General features: G+C 45.4%; 1 protein-coding gene across 1 annotated transcript in view; it reads left to right on the top strand.

Moving 5' to 3' along the window:
- Positions 1 to 20,525: 20,525 nt before the first annotated feature.
- Positions 20,526 to 25,349, top strand: part of CSF2RB (colony stimulating factor 2 receptor subunit beta) — a 99,138-nt gene continuing 94,314 nt past the window's right edge. The window contains exon 1 of the mRNA XM_040359439.1: positions 20,526 to 20,665. The gene's annotated coding sequence lies outside the window, so the exon portion shown is untranslated. The remainder of the gene's footprint in view (positions 20,666 to 25,349) is intronic.

Genomic DNA, 25,349 nt, shown 5'->3' with positions numbered 1-25,349 from the left:
ATAAAAACCGCAGAGGTGATCAAATACCACCAAAAGAAAGCTCTTTTTTTGGGGAAAAAAAGGACGTAAATTTTGTTTGGGAGGCATGTCGCACAACTGCGCAGTTTTAATTTAAAGCGACGCAGTGCTGAAAGCTGAAATTTTGCCTGGGCAGGAAGGGGGTATATGTGCCCAGTACGCAAGTGGTTAATTTGCCTTTGCTGACATGCAGACATAAACTGCAAGTAACTGATCAAAGGGAACTATAGCTGAACATCCTGAGCTATCCTTAAAGTGCACCTATGCCCAGATTACAGATAATAAAGCCCAGTATTTAACTGGCAGGAGAGGAGCAGCTGCCGTCTCACTGTACTGTTGCTTCTGTGTGTTCGTGTGTGTGACCGACTGCTAGAGATGGAGCCAGAACACCAACCCCCTTGCTACTGGAGGACCTGTCACCTTTGCCAGGTACCACGCTTCACGGCCACCTGCTTTACACTTCAAATTAGTTACTGGCATAGGCGTGCGCACAGGGTGTGCCAAGTGTGCCCAGGCACACCCTAATCACCCTGGCTCCTATCTTCCCCCCCATAGCGCTGCCAGCTTCCCTCCTCTCCTATCGGCTGTTGCTGCTGGGATGTTTTAGGAGTGGGGAAGGAGGCCAGTAAATATGTAATTTACCTGCCCCTTCCCTTTCTGAATAAACATTGTAAGTGATCGGTAGTGTGTGTTTGGGCTTTGGGGTGCACACCCTAATGCAATAGGCTGCGCACACCTATGGTTACTGGTTACACATAACAACTGCTTTCCTCCTTCTACTTTTCTTGCTGAGTTAAAGGAGTTGTAAAGGAAAATGTTTTTTCACCTTAATGCAATCTATGCATTAAGGTGAAAAAACTTCAGTGTATACCAGCCCCCCTCCGAGCCCCTGTTTTACTTGCCTGACCCGTCGAAAGTCCCGCGCGCGGTCCCGAGATCCTCTTCGCCGCTCAGCCTGGCCTCTGATTGGCTAGAGCGGATGGATTGAGAGCAGCGCAGCCATTGGCTGGCGCTGCTGTCAATCACATTCATGGCCGGTCGCTGTATCACGGGAGCGCGCCCGCAATTACTCACTACCATGCGAGCTCTCACATGACTGTGGTCAGTACTTGCGGGGAGGACCAGAGACAGCCGCAGAGGGACCCCAGAAGACGTGGATCGGGGGCACTCTGTACAAAAAGAACTACACAGTGGAGGTAAGTATAACATGTTTGTTATTTTAAATGAAAAATTAAATTTCCTTTACTAACACTTTAAAGTGGGAGTAAACTCCCATCTCTGATTTTTACCTATAGGTAAGCCTATATAAGTAGTGTAAATATCTCCTAAACATGCACCGTTTAGAAGATTTTTACTGTACATGCAGTCAGTACCATCACATGCATGCTGAAGGAATGGCCACCCGGGCCGTTCCTTAAGAGCCCTGTGCTGTAAACTGTGGCTCCAGTGCGCATTTGTGGGAGTGACGTCATCGTGGTTCCGGCCAGTCACAGAGCCGGAGTCTGCGAATTTGGAAGGAAGACCAGGTGAAGATGAGAGCACCTGCAGCTCTGACATCTCGGCACTGGAAGGGTTTCGTTTTAAGGTAAGTTTAACATAATGGGCTAGTATGCGATGCAAAAAAAAAACGTCCATCGATTTACTACCGCTTTAACAATTAGTAGTGACTTTGCTTCATACACCATTGTGTGTTACAGTCCCAGTTATTTTGATATTCTGTAATCTACCATGCACCACTTGGAATAACTTTAGACCAGGCTAAGGAACAGTTTAAAAACTTTACTGAAGATTTGTGCAAAATCCGAACAGGACATTTAGTGCAGAGCTAGCATAACCCTAACTATCTGAACTGAGCTTGCCAGAGGTACCTTGACACATTTGTGGCATCCTCCAAAGCTTGGCAGTAATGAACACTTCTAATGTTTCTGAAGGACCACTGGGTGTAGCAATCCCTTCTTAGTGTCCCATGTGGGTTGCGGCAGGAGCGGGAACAGGCCCAGAACCCGGCATTACCCTCTATATATAACAGGGTAGACATGCCAATTAACTCCTTCCCCATCTGGGAAGGCTAACTCACTAGCTGCAACAAAACCTACACTTTTAGGCAACGTGCCTACTGGTGGCCAAGCTTTTAACTGCCACCTCATTCCTATGACTAGCCTTACTGAACAACTACTAAGAAAAGGAAAAAGACATCTAGATGTAGCGCTACCCCCGAAGGAGCCGCTGTTTGATTTGGGATCGGCCTATTTAAGTTACCCTGGCGTTGTCTAAGGGTGCAATTGTAGAGACAAAGGGGCAGATCCACAGAGATCCCGCGTCGTATCTTTTTCGTTTGAATCCTCAAACCAAGATACAACGGCATCTGGGTTAGATCCGACAGGCGTACGGCTTCGTACGCCTTCGGATCTTAGATGCAATACTTTGGCGTCCGCTGGGTGGAGTTTGCATCGTTTTCCGTGTCGGGTATGCAAATTAGCTATTTCCGACGATCCACAAACGTACGCGTGGCCGTCGCATTCTTTTACGTCGTCTCTAGTCGGCTTTTTGCAGCGTATAGTTAAAGCTGGTGTTTTGCGGCGTATAGTTAGATTTGCCATGTTAAGTATGGCCGTCGTTCCCGCGTTTAATTTGAATTTTTTATTTATTTTGCGTAAGTCGTCCGTGAATCGGGATGGACTTAAGTCACGTCTATGTTCCAAAAAATTAAGTCCTTGCGACGTTGTAACAGACCTATGCATGCTGCCTGGACATTTATAATCTTCATGCAGGGAGGACTACAAGGAACTGCATGGCTTGTCACAATTGGATGTACCACATTGTATTCTGAGCTCAAAGGGTTAATTGGACAAGGGTCTCTTTCACTGCTGAATGCTAATGTTCCCTTTGCATAGCTAATGAACGCTCTTTTGTGTAGGTAACAGCCTCCTGTGAGGTGTATGCTGATGGGGATTATGTGTGAGTGATAATTGTTTTAAAGGTTAATTGAATTCTATTGTCTGATCAAGCTAAGTTTAGGAGCCAAAACGTCTAGCGACTGATTGGCTCAAGGGAATGTCATTATTTCAAAGTATGTGTATTGAAGCCCCCCCTGGGTGGGGGGGAGTGTCATTTGTTTCTGTACAGTTTGTAACCAGATATAAGGAGGAAAAATGTGGCATTAAAAGTCAGTCTGCTTGACTCTGCAAACGTAGCCCGTCTCGTTTCTTGGAAGGGCGTTCGATGGGATATACCGGCGGTACCTGCATATCATAACTTGTCAGCAAAAAGGACGTCTCCAACGGCCGATACCCCTCACTACCAGTGGGTAGCTGTTACATTGGTTGGCAGCGGTGGGATGGTCCTTTTATCCAAAGAGCAAGTTCTGAATGGAGTCGCAGTACGCCAGGCTGAAAAGATCCACACTAAAAGATTTATTAGAGAGTCGTGGTAGGAGCGCCAGCAACAGACCACGGAGGGAGCTGATAGCTGAACTGCTGGAGCTGGACGAAATGGATGGATCCATGGAAGGAACGGAGCCCCTTGCACCGGTCAGCAAAGAAGATGTAATTACTGGGATTGTACAGCAGAGATTATCCTTGTATCCAGAAACGTCCGTGGAACTAATCAACCAGCTGTTCCGGGAAGCAAGGGAAGAGATACAAACGAAGAGGGGACAAGAACTGGAACTGGTAAGAGCGAGACAGCCCATTACACCTGCAGTTCCTACCCCCCCACCTGCTGCTACAGGAAAGAAAATACCGTTCACTGCATTTAAAGCTTTTGTAGAAAGTGAGGAGGAAATAGATGGATATTTGGCGGACTTTGAGAGGCAGTGCTCACTACACCAGGTACCACCAGACCAATGGGTCACTATTTTGTCGGGGAAATTGTCGGGCAAAGCCAATGAAGCCTTTCGGGCTCTCGCTCCAGAGGATATTTTACAATATCAGCAAGTTAAAAAGGCGCTGCTAACCCGATATGCCGTAACGCCAGAAGCCTACCGCCGGCGCTTCCGGGAGTCCAAGAAGATGGCTGTGGACTCCCACATGGAATGGGCCAACCAGTTACAAAGGGTGGCATCCCTTTGGGTCCAAGGGTGCAAGGCCAACACCGGGGAGGAAGTATTGCAGCTGTTCCTAATGGAACATTTCTTCCAAGACCTGGCCGCAGACATACAAGACTGGGTACGAGATCGCCGTCCCGCTAACTTAAACGAGGCGGCTCGGCTAGCAGATGAGTACGCGGAGACAAGGAAAGTAAGCAAGGGTACTATGCGGCTGGCTCAGAAGGTAGAACCGCGTACTCCAACCGTCACCCCACGCCCAGAGTTTCGGGCTCCAGTCCCACCACGTCCTCAGGGGCCTAGCAACTACCCCCGGGATTCGCCTAGGGTGACGTGCCATCACTGCAGCGACACGGGACATATTGCTCGTTATTGCCCTTTGAGAGCTACAAATAACAACTGGAGACGCACAACACCCAACACAGAGGTCACTCCATCACGTCCCTCTGCGGCCCACTGCCTGGAGACCGAGGGGGGCCCTGAGGAATGTCTGGGAATTTTGTATGAGGCAGACCCAATACAAGCTGCCTCTCCGGATAACCGTCAGCATCACCGTCAGGAGGTACGAGTGAATGGACAAGTAGCACAAGGCCTAAGAGATTCCGGGACTACTATCACTCTGATTCAAAAACATCTGGTAAAGCCAGAGAACGTGTCCACTCGCACAGTTGCCGTCCGGGTCGCAGGGGGTGCTGTATTTCGCGTACCCACCGCCCGGGTGCACTTAGACTGGGGAGCCGGGTCAGGAAAGACCACAGTTGGTATCATGGACAACCTACCTGCCGAGGTGGTGCTGGGCAACGACATTGGCCCTCTGACTTCGGCTTATTTACCTACACCTGCTGCTGCTTGTCCCGTGACCACCCGCGTTGCTGGAATCAACCCGCTTGCTGCTGAGAACCGGGTAAGACTACCTTCCCCGACATGTACTGTAGATCCGGCACAATATCACAGTCTAAAATGGGAATGTGACAAGTTGGCCAGTGAGAAATCAGAGATGCAACAACACTATGTCATGTATTATGAGATGTCCCGTGGCTTGAACATTGAAATGCACAAACAGGCGGAAATTGTCAAAAGATTAAATGGGATTTGCATCCAGGTGGTGCCGTATCTGTCCCAAGAGCATCAGCAACAGGTTTTGGGAGCCATTGAGAGAGCAAAGCAAGTGACTGTTCCAGAACTGAATTCTTTTATTCACCTTCACCATCAGCTACCGACCTGGTGAGTCAACGGGAAGGCCGACGGACTGTCCAGGCAAACGGAACTTTTACCTTAACAGCAGACCGGACATCCCCAAGTTGACCCGAAAAGGATCAATCCGGGTCTGCCGGAGTGTTCCACAAAAGGGGAGTAGTGTAACAGACCTATGCATGCTGCCTGGACATTTATAATCTTCATGCAGGGAGGACTAAAAGGAACTGCATGGCTTGTCACAATTGGATGTACCACATTGTATTCTGAGCTCAAAGGGTTAATTGGACAAGTGTCTCTTTCACTGCCGAATGCTAATGTTCCCTTTGCATAGCTAATGAACGCTCTTTTGTGTAGGTAACAGCCTCCTGTGAGGTGTATGCTGATGGGGATTATGTGTGAGTGATAATTGTTTTAAAGGTTAATTAAATTCTATTGTCTGATCAAGCTAAGTTTAGGAGCCAAAACGTCTAGCGACTGATTGGCTCAAGGGAATGTCATTATTTCAAAGTATGTGTATTGAAGCCCCCCCTGGGTGGGGGGGAGTGTCATTTGTTTCTGTACAGTTTGTAACCAGATATAAGGAGGAAAAATGTGGCATTAAAAGTCAGTCTGCTTGACTCTGCAAACGTAGCCCGTCTCGTTTCTTGGAAGGGCGTTCGATGGGATATACCGGCGGTACCTGCATATCATAACTTGTCAGCAAAAAGGACGTCTCCAACGGCCGATAACCCTCACTACCAGTGGGTAGCCGTTACAGACGTCATTTAACGCAATGCACGGCGGGAAATTTAGGGACACGCATGCGCAGTTCATTCGGCGCGGGGACGCGCTTCATTTAAATGAAACACGCCCCCCTAATCGCCGATTTGAATTCCGCGCCGTTACGCCGCTTGAGATACACTACGCCGCAACTTACGGCGCAAATTCTTTGGGGATTTGAACCAGCAAAAAGTAAGTTATAGCGGCGTAGCGTATCTCATACGCTGCGCCGATCTATTTCTATGTGGATCTACCCCAAACAGTGAGCGAAGGTCCAGACAGTGAATAAAGGGTTTTTCCAATGCTTTATTTTCCAGGCCAACACGGCCAAAATTAACATCAATTATGAAGGACAAAGTTGATGAATAGATAGAGAGGAAGAACCTTGCAGTATCAGGCCTGCATATTAGATAGAGCAGTCAGTACTGCTCTGCATAGTACCAATTTGTAACTCGTCGCCACTCCAACTGAGTGGGTAAAGTGCCCCCAGACAGACCTCTATTTACAGGCCTGGCAGCCGAGACGCCGCTTAGGATTTCTGGGAGGAACGGGCCACTCTCATAGGCCCAGCTTGGGCCTTTGCCACAGGCCTATTAATGTAACTGAGCTAGATAGGTAGATGGAGCGAAACCTCCCAGTAGATTTCTGCATTGGTCACCAGATTACAGCAAACATACCTGTCAGTACTCTGGTCACCGGATCCCCAATTGGTTTGTTCAGGCTCTGTTGGACGACCTGCCTCCGGGTCCCCCTCAAACCGACTCCCCAATCGAACGGTACCCAGCCCGGGATCCTTTCAGTGGAAATCGGGAACCCAGCATTTGCTGGGGTCCCCTGGTACCTCCGGGTGAGGTCCCAAGTATTCTGCAATTATGGCCAGGTGGGCCACGCCGGCGGGGTCAATGGATGTGCGCACCCTGAAGGTGGATGCCACATCTGGAACCGGGACCCCGCGAAGATTTAGAACACATGACACCTGTCACAGATATACTCCTCTCCAGCACGCCCCCCTGAGGGAAAAAGCTCCTCTCATTGGCTGCTGGAGAAACTTGCTCTGCCAGAACCCCTCTGGCGCCAATTGCTGGCCAGGGATGACACTGCATCCCTGGACCACAGACTGACCGAGTAGACATTTCTGGAATGACAGAAGTCCCACAATTTGAACAAATAGTGAATGGGAGAAAGGTAACTCTCCCATTCCCCACTAACTTTAGCGTAGTGCCCATACTGAAAGTAAGGGGGCGCTACATAGACATTGCCTTGTTTTTCAATAAGTGTAAGCAGTTTGTATTCCGAGAGAAAATAAAGAAAAACCTAATCTCTTTAAAATGCTGCAAAATACAAAGAACAGTCTTTATATGTTGTAAGCCAATATATTGCCGCCTATGTAAACAACATGCATAATTAAAATCTATAACCAGAAACAAGTTAGCTGCTATTTTTAATTGAGGTTTTATTATATACTTGAGAAAACTTAGAAAAAGGCCTGGAAAGAGGATTAAATCACTTGCTTTGCTATCTGAGCCCCTATACTAAGACAAACAATTGGAGAGGATAGTACATTTTAAAAATATGTGAGTGACAAACAGAGATGAATGTTTTTTATAGTTTTTTTTATTGCTTTAAAGAGGTAATAAACCCAAAACCAAACATATATTACTGTATATTGCAGCTTACCAGATGAGATGGCAGCATTATTTTTCTTTTTTTGATCTTCCTTTTTATGACGTCTTAGTGGACGACACACGTTGGTTTGTATTGTGCTAGCTTCATGGTATTGCGCTCTCCTTAAACTCTTTGTGATCATATCGTTTTACAGTGCCTGTATTCATATTCTAATTGATGCAAATGTTCTGTTTACTCTATAAAAACCTAGCTTAAGGATTTGCTATGCTATGTGGTGGCTTTTCTTTTTTTCATGACTGGTGGAGCCTATTGCTTTTTGGTGTTGAGACGGTGTTGCTGTTCATCCCTCATGCTGATTCCTGTGAAGTGACTACTTTCCCAGTTTTTACACTTGATTCACCCCTTGCTTGGTGGTGGCTGCACAGTGGATGGTGAATCCTTTTCATGGTGTTTTTTCCTCACTAATGCAGACTATATATATATATTCTTACCATCTCGGAACTGTCCTCAATCTAAAAGTCACATCTAACATTTACATGGACTTATTATGGATCTAATATGTGTTTTCACTTTTGAATCAAGATTGGTGGACATTGTGATTTTTCCACTTGTTGGCACATTTGCACTTTATTATGTATATATACATGTATGAATTTTATGTTTATATACAGGTATAAACCATTATTCTTGTACATCTGACACATTAATAGCGTTGCATTGACACTTCACTTGTTTGCACATTTGCACACTTATTTTTATACAGCGCTGCACTTTATTTTTATTTATTTATACACAATGAGCTAGATTCAGGTAGCTCGGTGCATCTTTGTTCCGGCGTAGCGCATCTCATATGCGCTACGCCGACGTAACTCTGAGGCCCCGTACACACGACCAAACATGTATGCTGAAACTGGTCCGCGGACCAGTTTCAGCATACATGTTTGGTCGTGTGTAGGCGCGAGCGGGCCGAATTCCAGCAAACATTTGCCCGCCGGGCCTTTTCCCAGCAGACAAATATTCCTGGACGTGTTTTAAAACCGGCCGCTGGAATCCTGCCCGCTCGGACATGTACGGTCGTCAGTACAGACCTACCGTACATGTCCGAGCGCCCGCCGTCCCTCGCATGTGTCGAATGACTTTGACGCATGCGTGGAGGCCTTTAAATGGCAGGCCCGCCCACGTCGCCGCGTCATCACCGCGACGACGCGGACACGCCCCGCGTATTGTTTACGCGCGGACTTCTGTACGATGGTTAGTACAGCCATCGTACAGAAGCCCTCTGGCAGACATGTACGGTGAAAACGGTCCGACGGACCGGTTTCATCGTACATGTTTGCTCGTTAGTACCCGGCCTGAGAGGCAAGCGCAGTATTCACAAAGCACTCGCCCCGTACATTGCGCCGGCGTAGCGTAATTTGGTTGGCGTAAGCCCGCCTAATTCAAAGTAGGCAGATAGTGGGCGTGCTTCATTTAATTTAACCGTGACCCCATGTAAATGAAGGGCCGATCGAACGGTGCATGCGCGCGCATGCTCAGAATTACGTTGCATATAGTCCCTAAGATACGACGGCTCAATGCGAACGAAGTGAACGTAACCTACACCCAGCCCCATTCACGTACGACTTACGTAAACGACGTAAAATCCGACGGCTGTTCCGACATCCATACCCTAACATGACTTACCCCTGCTTTATGAGGGATAACTTTTTTACGCCGGACGTACGCCTTACGTAAACGACGTAGCTTACTGCGACGGGCGCAAGTACGTTCGTGAATCGGCGTATGTAGCTCATTTACATATTTGACGCGTAAATCTATGGAAGCGCCCCTAGCGGCCAGCGTAAATATGCACCCAAGGTCCGACGGCGTAGGAGACTTACGTCGGTCAGATGAGGCCAGAATTCAGGCGTATATAGTATTGAGAATAGGGCGCATAGATACGACGGCGCATCTGTACACTTACGCTGCGTATCTGTAGATACGCCAGCGTAAGTGTTTTCTGAATCTGGCTCATTTTGTCTAGTTGTAGTGTCAGCAGCTTTTTTATTTGGTGGCACTGTCATTTTTATAATTTATATTGTTTTCGCCTGGTGATCCTGCCAGTAAATTTGTTGTTATACAACATAACAAGCTGTACTGCCGATATAGCAGTTAGGCCTGGTTCACACCTATGCATTTTTAGTGCTTTTTGCATTTTGCAGATTTGCACTACAGAATGAATTCCATAGGAAACCATGTTGAATGGACTATAGTGTAAATCTGCAAAATGCAAAAAGCACTAAAGATGCATAGGTGTGAATCATGCCTTAGAGGATTGAGACAAACCATTGAACACTGACAGTGATTTCAACAATCACCTTTTATGCTGGATTCACACCTATGCAGTTTTAGTGTGTTTGGCATTTTGGAGATTTGCACTACAGTTCATTAAACTTTGTTTCCTATGAAACATGTTCTGTAGTGCAAATCTACAAAATGCACTTAAAAATGCATAGGTGTGAATGCAGCCTTAAAGGGGAGTTCCAACCTTTTGGTGTTTATTAAAAGTAAGCGGCTACAAAAAGTGTAGCTGCTGACTTTTAATAAACAGACACTTACCTGCCCCACGGTCCTGCGATGTGGCCGCGTGGAGCTCCGCTCCCCCCCCCCTTTCCAGCCATTCATAGTGTGGGCACCAGGCCGTGACAGCTTTCGACTTCACGGCCAGGCATACACGAGTCGCACTGTGCTCTATGAATGGACAGGCGATCTTCTGGGACCTGTCAGGTGTCCCTGGAGATTGCCTAAAGGGAGGGGCCACCTAAGGCGAGAAGAGAAGTCGGGCAGGAAGTCCCACTCCTACCGAAGCCCCCACTCCCTCCCTAAAAAAATTACACACCAAATGTTGCATGTAAGGGGGTGAGGTGTGCTTTTGGGTGGAACTCCGCTTTAAGGGTTGTTCACACTATTGCGGGTAGCTCAAATTAATAGGCTGCCATGCGCAAACGTGGGCCGCAAACCCACTATACTGTGAATCAGGACTTATTCACCCATCTCAAAAGGACAAAAAACTATTGCTGTGACTGCTTTAAAAGTATTATCTGGAGTTTGGATTAAATTTGTTAGTGTATTTAAAATTTTCTATTCTATCTAACATTGCACAACCCTTAGAACAGTGGTCTTCAAACTGCGGCCCGAGGGCCGGATACGGCCCTTTGCTTGCCTTTATCGGCCCTTGGGGCACTATCCCTCCCACTGATGCGAGACACTATTCTGCCATCTGACACCAAGAGCGGAGCACCATTTCTCCCACTGACACCACTAATGGGGCACCAATCCTCCCTATGATACTAACAATGGGGCACTATTCCTCCCCCTAATACCAGATGTTAAGTCCCACTGAAAATTTCCACCCCCCGCTGCCCAAAGTCCGGCCCTCCAAGATTCCGAAGGACAATAAACTGGCCCTTTGTTTAGAATGTTTGGAGACCCCTGCCTTAGAATGACAATGCTGCTGCCCAAAGGTGCCTCTGTTGCTTCTTCATCCAGAATACAGCATATGTGTTACTGGCCAGATCACCAGGTGAAAACAGAGGGAACAAAGCCTACAAAAAGAAAACGAATCCAGCCACCACATCTTATGATCGGTAAGCTGCAATTTATTACATTTTGGGTTTTGGGTTTAATACCGCTTTAATGCTTCTGAATTTACTTTTAATAGTCTTTGATACTAAAACCTTGAATGAATTTACAAACACGCATGTATCAAACATATTTAAAATGAAATTTACAATAAGCTTGCCTCAGTTACAGATTTGAAAAAAGTTCAAAATAACCATTAGTGCCCTTTAAGCAAAGATATGGTAGACATATATAGTGAAAACAATGTTCCTGTTTTATTTTCTAACATTAAATTGCTAAAATACAAGTTAAAAACTACAATCACAAATAGCATATTACTCATTCCAGTACTCCCTGACTTCCTTAAACCAGTGCATGCTATTATATTTCACTTCCGTCACTGATGACTAGCTATGACCAAACATAATGTACTTCCTTGTTAGGCTGGGCAAGTGGAATGAGTGCTCTGTGACCTCTGGCAACTGCTCAGTATTGGCAGTAAAGCAGTGCCTAATGGAGTAATGTCATCTTCTAGCCTGCGGGAATGAGCAAGAAAGCAAACCATTCTTCTTTCAGCAGGTGTTGATTGTGGACATGTTCCTGTGCATTCTCTGAAAGTGACATTGAAATCACATAACTGGAAAGCAAGTGATAATGGAAGCAAGGGATCAGTTTATTACAAACTCTGGGTAGATCGGGAAGAGGTGGTGAGTATCAATGAACTTTATGAATCCCAAAAACCTAGGCTGAAAACTTTGCAGGTTCACTGCCAGAAATAAACAAAACTAAAGAAAGAAACAACCTAAAAGGCTTCTTTCACACGGGCGTTCCTTCTGTTTGTTTTTCATCCCGCCGTTGACAGATGAAAAACGGACAGCAATGTATTGCTATAGGCAAACAGATGTTAATGGATGATCATTAATCTACATCCGTGTACATCTGCGTCTGTTCAGGTCTCTATTTTTGTTCCATTTAAAAAAATGTAAGCAGACCTAAACTGAGGTAAAACGATACAACTGGACAACGGTCCGTTTTTGCAGTGGTTTTTGCATTGGTTGTTAGGAGCCAAAACCTGCCGGCGTGGCTCTGCCCTATTATGACATAATTGACCAAATATGGACATGTCCATTTATGGTCAGTGACGTCGCCGGGTGTCCCCATACTCCTTGTGATGTCATTGACACAACCCTTTTTTTAACCAGAGGGGGGAATCGGTGTGTCAGATGGCAGAAGTCAAGTGTCGTGATGGAGCAGTCGTGATGTCGGGTAGTAGTTTTTTTTCCGGGTGACGTTCATCATAAATGATGATGAATGTACATTTGGGGACTTTAAATAATTTTTTTATTAATAAAGAAATTTTAAAAAAATCTGCTGTGTGTTTGTTTACCCTCAAATTATTATTTGTTCTTAGGTATCAACCCCCTCCCTTTCCTGGCTTGCTAGGCTGCATGCTGGAAGTTTGGTATGGGTTTTGGGGGGACCCCATGCACTTTTTTTATTTTTGGTGTGAAGTCCCCCAATCTATACCAGACATGAAAGCCCTTGTGTGGATTCAGGAGGGGAATTCATGCCATTTAAAAAATAAATCAAATTAAATTCCATTTTTATTAATGGCTACAATAAAGTACAAAAGAGCATACAAGAACGTGGTTGACCATAGCCAAAACATTACTCATAAAAGACATAACTAACGTGTCAATGTTACAACTGGTTATCTTATGTAAACAGATGAAGGAATAGAACATCAGAATGTAAAACCAAATCAGCATGACAGAAAAAAAAAAAAACAGAAGCAAAAAATTGACAAGCCAAGGCAACTGTGGCCTTATAGCCAGTGAGTCAGAAATGTAGGACTCATAAGGTTTGCTGTATGTCGATATTCAATCTAGCCTAGGTAAAATGATTAATCTAGACTTGTCATAAATGTGCACATAAAGGACTTAGAAAGTATAGAAGAGAAGAACAAACTATCTTCTGATTATAACTCAAGTACAAGGAGAACAGTAGCACATTATTACCTCAAACAGAATCACGGATCCGAGAAGTCCACTGTAACAGGAGTAACCAGTCTAAGGCCCCGTACACACGACCGGATCTATCCGCTGAAACTGGTCCGACGGACCAGTTCCAGCGGACCGATCCGGTCGTGTGTAGGCCCGAGCGGACAATTGTCCGGCGGATCGGACAGTTTCCAGCGGACCAAAATTGGTTAGCATGCTAACCAATCTGTCCGCTGGAAATCTATCCGTCGGACGTGTTCGGTCGTCTGTACAGACTCACCGGACACGTCAGACCGACCGCCATCCCTCGCATTCGTCGCACTGATTCGACGCATGCGTGGAAGCTTTTACCTTCCAGGGCCACCCACGTCACCGCGTCATCGTCACGGCGACGGCGCGGCCACCCCCGCGTATTGTTTACGCACGGATTTCTGTCTGATGGTGTGTACAACCATCAGACAGAAATCCGGCAGCGGTCGCAGCCGATCTATCCGCTGAAAACGGTCCGGCGGACCGTTTTCAGAGGATAGATCCGGTCGTGTGTACGGGGCCTAAAAGGAGAGGAAGGATTGGGAAATCAGGAGCAAGGAGGAAAGCATACAAGAATAAGAGAAAGATTGGGGTAAGACGGAAGCACAGGAGATCAGGAGGGGTCACCCTCCAGAGAATAGGCACCGGCAACTACTCCCAGACCAAGATGATACAAATGTTATAAATTGAGTTGCAGTTCAGTAAAATAAATATTTGATCCCCTACCAACCAACAATATTTCTAGGTTCCACAGACTGGCTACAGTATGTGCTCATATGGTACACAGATTAGTCCTGACAATTTAAGAAGGAGCTCCTAATGAGAATTCAAGTGCATAAAAGACACCTATCCACAGAATTGTTTTCTTCCATTCAAACCTCACCATCATGGGCAAGACCAAAGAGCGGACAAAGGGACAAGATTGTAGACCTGCACCAGGCTGGAATGGACTACAAGACCATCAATAAGAAGCTTGGTGAGAAGGAGACAACTGTTGGAACAAATAATCGAAAATGGAAGAAATACAAAATAACTATTAATCACCCTCTGTCTGGAGCTCCATGCAATGGGGTAAGGGTGATCATGAGAAAAGTGAGGGATCAGCCTAGAACTACACGGGAGGAACTTGTGAATGATCTCAGGGAATTTGGGACCACAGTCAACAAATAAACCATTGGTAACTGTCATGTACCTTACCAGAGGCCGAAGTGCTGAGAGGGCTTCCCTTGCGACTAAGTGCAGAACGCCCCCTGGAGGTGACACAGGGGGAGCTATGCCCAGAGATGCAGGAGTTGCCAGCTGCGACTTGCTGAGTAGATGTTGGAGATCAGCTGTAGACCAGGATACGCAGTCAGGCAGGGGTACCACGGAAGTAGTAGATGAGGTGGACTGGCAGGAAACCCAGGGGCGGAGTCAGGAGCCGAGCCGGTAGTCATACACAGGAAGCAGGAAGTGACTGGAACAGGTCAGAAGGCAAGCCAAGGTCATACACTGGATCCAGCAGACAGGAACAGGACAAGGATAAGCCGAGAGACAAGCCAGGGGTCATACACGGAGAAGTATGGTCAGGCAAGCCGGGTCGTCAACAGAAATACAAGGAGAACAGGAACAAGGATTCAGAATCACATCAAGGGCTGAAGATCATGCAGCAGTTGGTGACTGCTGCAACAAGCTTTAAATAGGGCACTGACGCCAAGAGTCCCGCCCGCAGTAAAGAACAATGTATTTATGGTGTTGTTGCCCGTATGCGCGCGCATGCGCACTGTGCTCGTAGGTCCGTGCAAGACAGGTCTGCCAGTTCTTCCACGGTTGGTTCTCTGACAGTAACACAATACACCGCCATGGATCGAAATCCTTCAGCGACCACAAGCTCCCCCTCCTCAAGAAGGCACATGTACAGACCCATCTGATGTTTGCCAATGAACATCTAAATTATTCTGAGAATTGGGAGAAAGTGCTGTGGTCAGAGAAAAACCAAAATTGAGCTCATTGGCATTAACTCCACTTGCCCTGTTTGGAGGAAGAAAAATGCTGACTATGACCCTAAGAACACCATCCCTATAGTCAAGCATGGAGGTGGAAACATTATATTTCGGGGCTGTTTCTCTGCTAAAAGTTTAGGCCAACTTTGTCAGATTGAGGGGCCAATGGACAGGGCCATGTATGGTAAAATTATGGATTAGAACCTTCTTCCCTCAGCCAGAACACTGAAGATGGGTCGTTGATGGGTCTTCCAGCATGACAATGACCCAAAACATACCGCCAAGGCAACAAAGTAGTGGCTCAAGAAGAGGCACATTAAGGTCATGGAGTGGCCTAGCCAGTCTCCAGACCTTAATCCTATAGAAAATGTATGGAGAAAGCTGAAACGTAAAGTTGCCAAGTGGCAGCCAAGAAATCTTAAGGATTTAGAGAAAATCTGTAAAGAGTGGACCAAAATCGCTGCAAACCTGGTAACCAACTACAAGAAACGTCTTAGGGCCTGTACACACGATCAGTCCATCCGATTAAAACGGACTGAAGGAGAGCTGCGGTGGCTCAACGCGATTGGCACTGCGCTGACAAGCCATTCACCTCTGCAGCTAGAGATTTGGATCCCGGTCTCAGCTACATGTGAATTGAGTTTGGTGGTCTCAGCCCGGCTCCCGGTGGGTGTGCTATGCGAGGTAAGCTTACGCTTAGTACGCCCACCCCCCTCCCGCAAAAACACACACACTTACACGCACTCGAATTTGGGCTAACATGCACGCACTTTGACCACGCGGTCTCTAAAAAGAGAGGCGAAGGACTAACGGGGCTGGTTGAGCGAGCTAGATCCTCTCACTCCCTTATAGGTAGTCCGTCTGCCCCGTTGGGCTTCAAAGCGGAGCAAGTAGGGCGGGCTGTGTGGGAGGACCCCCTCACACACCCACCATTGCCACCCGGGGCATGAAGAAAGGTGGCAGATTGCCTCTGGGGGAGGCCTGCCTACTCCCAACTGATGGTGTGTACCTACACACCATCAGTTCAAAATTCGATCGTGTCCAACGCGGTGACGTAAAACACAACGACGTGCTGAAAAAAATGAAGTTCAATGCTTCCAAGCATGTGTCGACTTGATTCTGAGCATGCGCGGGTTTTGAACCGATGCTTTTGTGTACTAACCATCGGTTTTGACCGACAGTCCATCAGTCCGATTTTAAAGCAAGTTTTAAAACTTTGGTCTGAAGGACAAAAGTCCGATGGGTCATACACACGGTAGGTTTGGACTGATGAAACTGGACTTCAGTCCGTTTTCATCAGTTTGGACTGATCGTGTGTACAAGGCCTAACCTGTGCTTGCCAACAAGAATTTCTCCATCAAGTACTAAGTCATATTTTCTTTGGGGATCAAATACTTATTTTACTCACTGAACTGCATCTCAATTAATAACATTTGTATCATGTGTTTTTTCTGGATTTTTGTTTATATTCTGTCTCTATCATTTAAAATACACCTATGGAAAATTATAGACCCTTCATTTCTTTGTTAGTGGGAAAGCATACAAAATCTGCAGGGGATCAAATAATTATTTTCTCCACTGTAACTGTTATAGGCAGATACATGAATCTGTCGGAGCCCATAATGGACATTCCTTCTATCATGGTGCTCCCTCCCTAGCCATTGCACCTGTCACACAGACAAGCACACGATGAAGGAGTTTTGTAGTGTGGTGGGTGGAACCTAATGGGAACCTAATGGGAAACTGAGAGACTAGTTCACCATCAGGTCCACCCTGCTGTTAATTGAAAGCACCTGTCAGTGGGTGGATACCTTGCCGGTATTCATTTCAACGGTGGATTTGAATCTGCCCATTGCCACACACTGTCAATCAACAGCAAGGCGGACCTGATTGTGAACTAGTCTCTCATTTCCCAATAAGCTCTGCTGACCCAACTGGCCCTCTGACTGTGGGGGGCTAGTTCTCCCCTGTGACTCAAGTTAATTCCCAAATATTGGCATTGCCATATTTTGGTAATAACATCACTAATATCCCTGTTTTATTTTGTTTACATTCAGCTGTGGGCCGGAGAATCACCCAGCCAATAGCTGAATGGGCTCATGGATAGGTCTCTGTGCCAAAAGTTGTCACAATCATGACAACTTCCATGCACAAAGATGCCTCACTCTGAGCACCAGCGTCTTTCTGCATGTCAACTCAGAGCTGGACTTAATCATTGCCATTTTCCTAATTTGCAAACTGGTGGTAATTCTTTAAGAATCTGTCACTGTCATATTGACAAGTTCTTAGAACTAAGATTGATTTGATTTGATTTTATTATTTGCAAAGCGCCAAATACATTTCAAGAACTGCGCCTAAGCGCTAGACAGACCAAATACATATACTGACATTCAAAATAGGCATAACAGATATCGCATACAGAATAGATTAATAATTAATAACAACTAAGAAAACGTAAGAATCATCTAAACAAAGGAAAAAAGAAGAGTTGAAAAAGAGAATAACAGTCCACGTTTCAATAAACAGCAGTAAGTCAGGGTGGGCTGATCAGATGGTTGATGGTAGATAGCGCACGCCCCTTATCCGTATACATTGGACAGTAAGTGAATCTTCAGTACCTTGCAAAAATGGATTAGCGAGTTAATTTTTCGCATACTCTCAGGAAGATTATTCCATAGAAATACACCAAAGACTTGAAGAGTTTTTCCACCAGCTGCTGCAAAATTATATGATTTAGGCATAAGGCGGTTTTGATTTGCCGAACGTAAAGATCTTGTGGGAGTATAGTGAGAAACTATACTCGATAAATAGATTGGACCATGACTCCAGTATGTCTTAAAAACAAGGCAGAGGGCATTAAATTCGGCCCTTTTGGCAATAGGCAGCCAGTGAAGCTCTCTAAGAAAGCTTGTGACATGTTCTCTGTAATTTAGGCCTTTGATAAGTCGGGAAGCATGGTTTTGAACTAACTGCAACTTAGCAGTACATTTCTTTGGGAGATTTAATAAAAAGACATTCGAGTATTCCAACCTGGAAAGGTTAGGGGTAGAGTTTGGCGCATATGTTGGTAACGCTTCCAAAACTGGCACAAATGCTTGCAATTCAAATAGATCACATGATAATAATCCCACTTTTCACCAGTATTAAAATGTGAAAAAAAGCCACAACACAAGTGTAGCACTACCCTCAAAGAAGCTGCTGGTTTAGATTTGGGTTTTGCACGTTACCTTTAAGTTTGTTGTCTAGGGAAGAAGGTCTTTAGTAATTGCAATGTCCACACAAGATTTAAAACCTTCAACTGTTGGTTTTATTTTTACTGCATAAACTTGTGAAGTAAGCAGAGAGTATAGAGAGAAGGGGAAGGTCCAGGTACGCGGTACAGAATGCACAAAGTATTCAAGGTTCTAGTATTCACCACTCACTCCGGATGGAAAGCTTGGGATCCCTTGTAGAACCATAGGCCCCAGCCAGCATAGCTGGGCCTACCTGATAGGAGCACAGCCTTGGACCAATGTGGTCCCAGGGCTGAAATCACACAGGCACCTCGCACCAGGAGGGCCGGGAGGCAAAGGACCCCGGAAAACGGCGTCTGCCCCTTAAGTATTTCCTCCCAGCATGCACAGCGGGGGCACCACTCCCACTGGGCTGCTGCCGAGAAGGGTCACTTAACACACCATGGTTCGCCCGAGTTCCAACATGGGCCTGAGGTGGTAACGCCACCAACAGGCAACAGGGGAAAATTTCTATCGAGCACAACCACAGCTAGAACAGAGGCTAATTTACATAGAATTAACAATGTCTGAGCCCAACTATTGGCTCAGACACCCCTAAATTTACAATAGCGCCCGACTTAATGGGAGACCAGCGCTACACAAGATTTTAACAATAACGTGCAAAAATGCCCATATTTAATCCTCCGTAGAAGGAAACAAAGCATGCACCGAAAGTCCTCAGCCCTAATAAATCTGCCCAGCAAATAGATGGTACCTCTAAATGATAGGAGGTCATAAGCATTCAAGATGCAAGCACATCATAAGCTAGCCAATCCAACAGTTTCCCTCTTGGTTTATCCTTAGAACGTCCCAAGAGAAATGGTAAAGAATGAATGGTTCCCGACAATTCATTTTTATTCATTTTGTTTCGTTAAAAAATGCATTCGTCCGAAAATACAAATTAATTAAGGTCGAATCTGTCATTGAAAGCTTATGGTGTCTGTCGAATGTTCTAAGAAGATTTGATGAAGCAGCTTAACTGTACGATGCCGCAATCGTACATTTCCGGTTGAATGCTCCCCCCACAAGCTATAGTTGAATTCTAATGTTGTATGACTAGTAATAATTATATTTATTAATTATTATTACTAGTCAACCAACATTTCTTCTATAGCCTATGGGCGGAGCATTTGACCATAAATGTCTGCTTCGTCGAATCTTCATGTCTCCATAATGTCGAATCTTTTCTCTCTATGTCAAAGCTTTTCTTTCTATGTCAAATAATCTTGGACTAATAGAGTTAGGTTAGGCACATTCAACCGCAGGTTCGATAGACACAGATCACTATTGTCACCATCATGTCGAATCTTCTATCTATATTGAACTGTTGTAACAAACAAAAATAAAGCATTTTTTATGTCAGATCTTTCTGATTTCGGATTCTGCGCTTTCGTTTTCGTTTGTTAAAACCAACGCAAAAATTCCTGAAATTTGGACGAATATATTAATGTCAGAACACTGCTATGTGGCAACAAGGGTCCGACACTTCCGACTGGGCGTGATGATGTCTATATGGGGTGCCAAACACTGATGTCATGGGGTGGGACTTCTTCAGAGAAGAAAATTAACATGCCAAGTTTTTATGACTATATAAGTTTGTTAACGTCCAGATTTTATCTACCTTTTGTTTAATATACAATTAAGATAATTTTAGGTCAGTTTTATTTATTTATTTATTTATTTTTTGATGCTATAATTGATAATGCATGGCTATTATACGGTTTTCAGAATGTATTAAGAGGTGATCAACACAGCACATGCAAATCTGATGGTTCCCTGTGTTTGCAAGTTTGGATGTTATTTTTTAGATGATCAAATAACACATTGCTCACCAAGACATTACTAACAGCAACTATCCCTTTTATCTCTAAAAAGGGCAATGGGGCTATTAATCCCGTTCATGGAATGTACCATTTGGAAGTTCCCATGTTATTTATTACAATATGTGCACATGTGGACACAAAGCCACTTCCCTATTCCCAGAAAGGGTTACAACACACAGGAAAAGAGTCAGACACGTCTTTCTCATGCACAGAGAAGTACTCACAGATATTGGGTGGATGCAGTATTAAGTAGTGAGATTTCATTTACATGGAGGCAGTCAATGAAGGACGCAGGACCATGAGATGAAAACAGGTAACAATAAAACAATGTGTAGAGGAGGTAGCTGTGAGACAATATAATGGATAAAAGAAATTGCCAGTCTATAGCCACTTATTCTTTCCGTACAGTAACGTCACTATAAAACTGGCAAGTTGTCACTTCAAAATGGCTTCATCAACTGCATGAGGATAATATGTTCTTCTCATAAAATAAGAATTGTTCCATAACTAGTTAATGCAGGGCTTCATGTCTATATTGCAAGTAAGACAGAATAATTGGGTCTCTATTTATAAAGGTTTTCAGATAAGATTTACACAATTTTCACCCTGAATTTATACAGTTTTCCAACTAGACCCATGTGGAAAAATATGTAAATCCTGGGTGAATGTATGTACCGTATGTATGAATAAATGAAAGTTGTATGAATGTAAAGTTTTAAAAGACACCTTAGGAATAGAATTTAAATTAAAGCGGAGGTTCACCTGGAAATGTTAATTTTTAACATTAGATTGATGCTCATTTTGTCTAGGGGAATCGGGTAGTTTTTTTAAAAACGAAGCAGTAGTTACCGTTTTTGAGAGCGATCTTCTCCGCCTATTCCGGGTATGGGCTGCGGGACTGGGCGTTCCTATTTGATTGACAGTCTTCCAACAGGCTTCCGACGGTCGCATCTATCGCATCACGATTTTCTGAAAGTAGCCGAACATCGGTGCGCAGGCGCCGTATAGAGCCGCACCAACGTTCGACTTCTTTCGGCTACTCGTGACGCGATGTATGCGACCGTCGGAAGCCTGTCGGAAGACTGTCAATCAAATAGGAACGCCCAGTCCCGAAGCTCATCCCCGGAAGCAGTGGAGAAGATCGCTCTCTAAAACGGTTAGTACTGCTTTGTTTTTTAAAAAAACTACCCGATTCCCCTTGACAAAATGAGCATTAATCTAATGTTAAAAAATTTTTTTCGGGTGAACTCCCGCTTTAATATATTGGGATTGTGGAGATTATGTTTTTCTAAAACTCGGACCATTTTTGTGACTTCAGTGATGAGATTTCTTTGTAGAGTCTCCAGCTTTACCACCTCGATCATGAAGTCTCATTACTCTTGTTGCCACAATTCTGCTGTGATGCCTATATAACCAGCGTAAAATCCATTGGGGAAAGTGAGATTGCATATAAAAGTTTAGATACAGCAGGTGGTTAGAACAGGAAACCACAGTTCACAGATTTCTCAGGCAAGATAATGTGTGATTTTGCTGCCAGCGTTCATTTAAAACTAAATGGATGGATTTCTACTATTGATCTTTAATGTATTATTACCATGAGTGATATGTATTAAGATATACATATTAACCACTTCCATACATGGCATTTTCACCCCCTTCCTGCCCAGACCAATTTTTAGTTTTCAGCGCTGTTGTACTTTGAAAGACAATTGCGCGGTCATGCAACACTGTACCCAAATGAAATCTTTATGTTTCTTCCCCCCACAAATAGAGCTTTCGTTTGGTGGTCTTTGATCATCTCTGCGGTTCTTATTTTTTGCACTATAAACAAAAGAAGAGCGACAATTTTTTTTAAAAACACAATATTTTTTACTTTTTGATTTAATAAATATCAACAAAATAAATAATATATAAAATAATATAAATAAAAAAAAAAAACATTTTTTTTCCTCCAGTTTAGACCGATACATATTCTATGTATTTTTGGTAAAAAAATTGCAATAAGCGTATATTGATTGGTTTGCGCAAAAGTTATAGGCCCGGATTCACAAAGCACTTGCGCCTACGTATCTCAAGATACGCCACGTAAGTGCAAATGTGCGCCGTCGTATCTGTGTGCCGGACCCACAAACTAAGATACGCCTAAAAACAGGCTTCATCCCGCCGACGTAACTTGCCTACGCCGGCATAGCGTGGGCGCATATTTAGGCTGGACGCATGTGGCGCTCCCATTGATTTTCTATCTTATGCAAATTTTCTAAATATGCAAATGAGGGAAATACGGCGATTCACGAACGTACGTGCGCCCGACGCAGGCTACGCGTTGTGCGTGTAAGTTGTACGTCCGGCGTAAAGTTAAGCCCCATAAAGGAGGTGTAACCCAGCAGCAGACATGCAAAGGATTGCACCAGGGAACACAAGCCGGCGTATTTTACGGAGTTTATGTTGGACGTGTGTGTGGCTGGGCGTAGGTTACGTTCACGCCGTAGGCAGTGATCCGGCGTATTTTAGGCAGTTGTTCCGACGTGGTTATGAGCATGTGCAGAGGGATGCGTCCTCGTCTCGGCGCATGCGCAGTTGGTGATACGTATCTGTCTGCCGCTCAGCCCATCATTTGCATGGGGTCACGCCTCATTTGCATGGCTCACGCCCACTTCCACCTACGCCGACTTACGCCTTCGAAACCCAGCGCAGTTTTGGCAGCACTGGCTTTGTGAATTCCATGCTTGCCTCTCTGCGCTGTGTCGGCGTAGCGTATATTATTTGCGCTATGGTGGCGTAATGTGCGCCCGCTCTCTGTAAATCCGGGCCATAGCGTCTACAAAATAGGGGATAGATTTATGGCATTTTTTTTTTACTAGTAATGGCGGCGATCTACGATTTTTACTGTGACCGTGACATTGCGGCGAACATATCAGACACTTTTGACACGTTCTTGGGACCATTCACATTTATACAGCGATTAGTGCTATAAAACTCCACTAATTACTGTGTAAATGTGACTGGCAGGGAAGGGGTTAACACTAGGGGGTGCTGAAGGGGTTAATATGTTCCCTGGGAGTGATTCTTGCTGTAGGCAGAGGGGGACTCACAAGGGGAGGAGACCAATGTGTGTTCCTCTGTACTGGGAACACACATCGGTCTCCTCACCCACCTCTGACAGGAGGTGGATCTGTGTGTTTACACACACAGATCCAAACTCCTGCCGTGATCGCCGGCAATCGCGGGTGCCCGGCGGACATCGCGGCCACCGGGCACGCGCACGGGGTCACGAGCGGTGCCGCGAGCACGCGCGCCCTAGATTGCCGTGAAGAAAGGACGTCATATGACGTCCACCCGTTCCTCCCGGCGTCATTTTATAATGGCCCGGTAAGGAAGGGGTTAATGTAATAATATAATGAGTCTTTAATATTTGGCGTTACTGGGCACTTGTTGAAGCCTAAAGCCCAACTCCAGGTATATAAAAAAAAAAAACCTCTTGCAGTGGGCCCCCCTTCCTCTCACTGCAAGCGTTAAATGCGCATTATGTCTAGGGGTAGAGGATTAAGAAGAAATACTTCCTCGCTTCTGTAGGGTTCCTCCAGCACTGCGACTGGTTCCCCACTTCTGCTCTGTAAGCTGAGACTGACTGTGGTCGCACTACAGCCTCCTCAATTTACAATACAGGGTAATATCCCTGTATTGTACATGATGATGCAGAGACTTTGCCCACAGACCAAAGCTTCAAGCAGAGGACGTGCAATCCAGGTATGGCTGGAGCAAAGAGGCAGGCAAGTAGTACAGGCAGCACTGTATCTTGCTAGACATAAGTTGCATTTAACCCTAACAGTGTGGGGGGCTCACTGCAAGGGTGTATTTTTGATATTCCTGGAGTTGTCCTTCAATCTTCAATTCAGGAATGTCGCTTACTACAGTTATTGCTGGCTGTTGCTGTCCCAGGTGGAGTGCAATTGGTATCACTCCTCCTGTGACAGGAGTCGGCGAGATACAGGAAGCATCGGCTTATGTGGCTCTGCTGTCACCGCAGCTGTGCTTTCTCCAGTGCTGGATCCATTCAGAACACGGATAAACTGGGATGGCGGGTCCAGAACCCACAATCTGGGCTTGCTGACCTGCCATCCCAGAGCAGAAGGTCACGGGCCACATCAGAGGGCTCCACGGGCCAGCGGTTGGGCACCCCTGGCATACAGTAAATATAGGGTTCTCGGGAGGATTCTCATTCACTCTCTCAAACCAGATCAAAGGGTAATCCTGACAGAGTTTCAGGTCCCCCACTACTCTGTTCATCAATGTCTTATTATTAAAGCGTAGTTCCGCCAAAACATTTTTTTTTAAAGTCAGCAGCTACAAATACTGCAGCTGCTGACTTTTAAAATATGGATACTTACCTGTCCAGGGCGCCCGCGATGTCGGCACCCGAAGCCGATCTGTCCCTCGGCTCATAGGTGCTGCCGCCGCCAGCTTCGGTGAGGGAATTAGGATTGCTGCGCAATCTGAATGGTCCCTGCTGTCTTCTGGGACCTGTGTGTCTCCCAGAAGACATCAGGGGGGGGGACGCTGGACGTGGCATAGATATCCGTGAATATCTATGCTCGGAAGTGGGAGCAAATACCTGCATTAGACAAGTATCTGCTCCCCCTGAAAGGTGCCAAATGTGACACTGGGGGGGGGGGGGGGATTCCGAAAAGTGGAAGTTCCATTTTTGGGTGGAACTCCGCTTTAAGGTTAAACAAAAGTTTTGGGTCCAACGAGATATGGGTTTCAAAGTATGTAATTGATCCCCACTGCCAAACAAACTGATAGGATTGTTGTAGTGATACATAAAACTTTATTTTTTTTAAATCAAAATAATAAACATATCATACTTACCTGCTCTGTGCAATAGTTTTGAACAGAGCAACCCCAATACTCTTGTTCTTGGGTCACCACCAGTGCTCCTGGCTTCTCGCTTCTTATAGGGGCACTCATGTGTTCTCAATCCTGAGCCGGCTGTTTGC

This window comes from Rana temporaria, chromosome 7 (assembly GCF_905171775.1).
Source record: "Rana temporaria chromosome 7, aRanTem1.1, whole genome shotgun sequence".
NCBI classification, from domain to species: Eukaryota; Metazoa; Chordata; class Amphibia; order Anura; family Ranidae; genus Rana; species Rana temporaria.
Note: the sequence above shows the minus strand (reverse complement) of the source record. Positions and strands in the feature narration are given on the sequence as shown.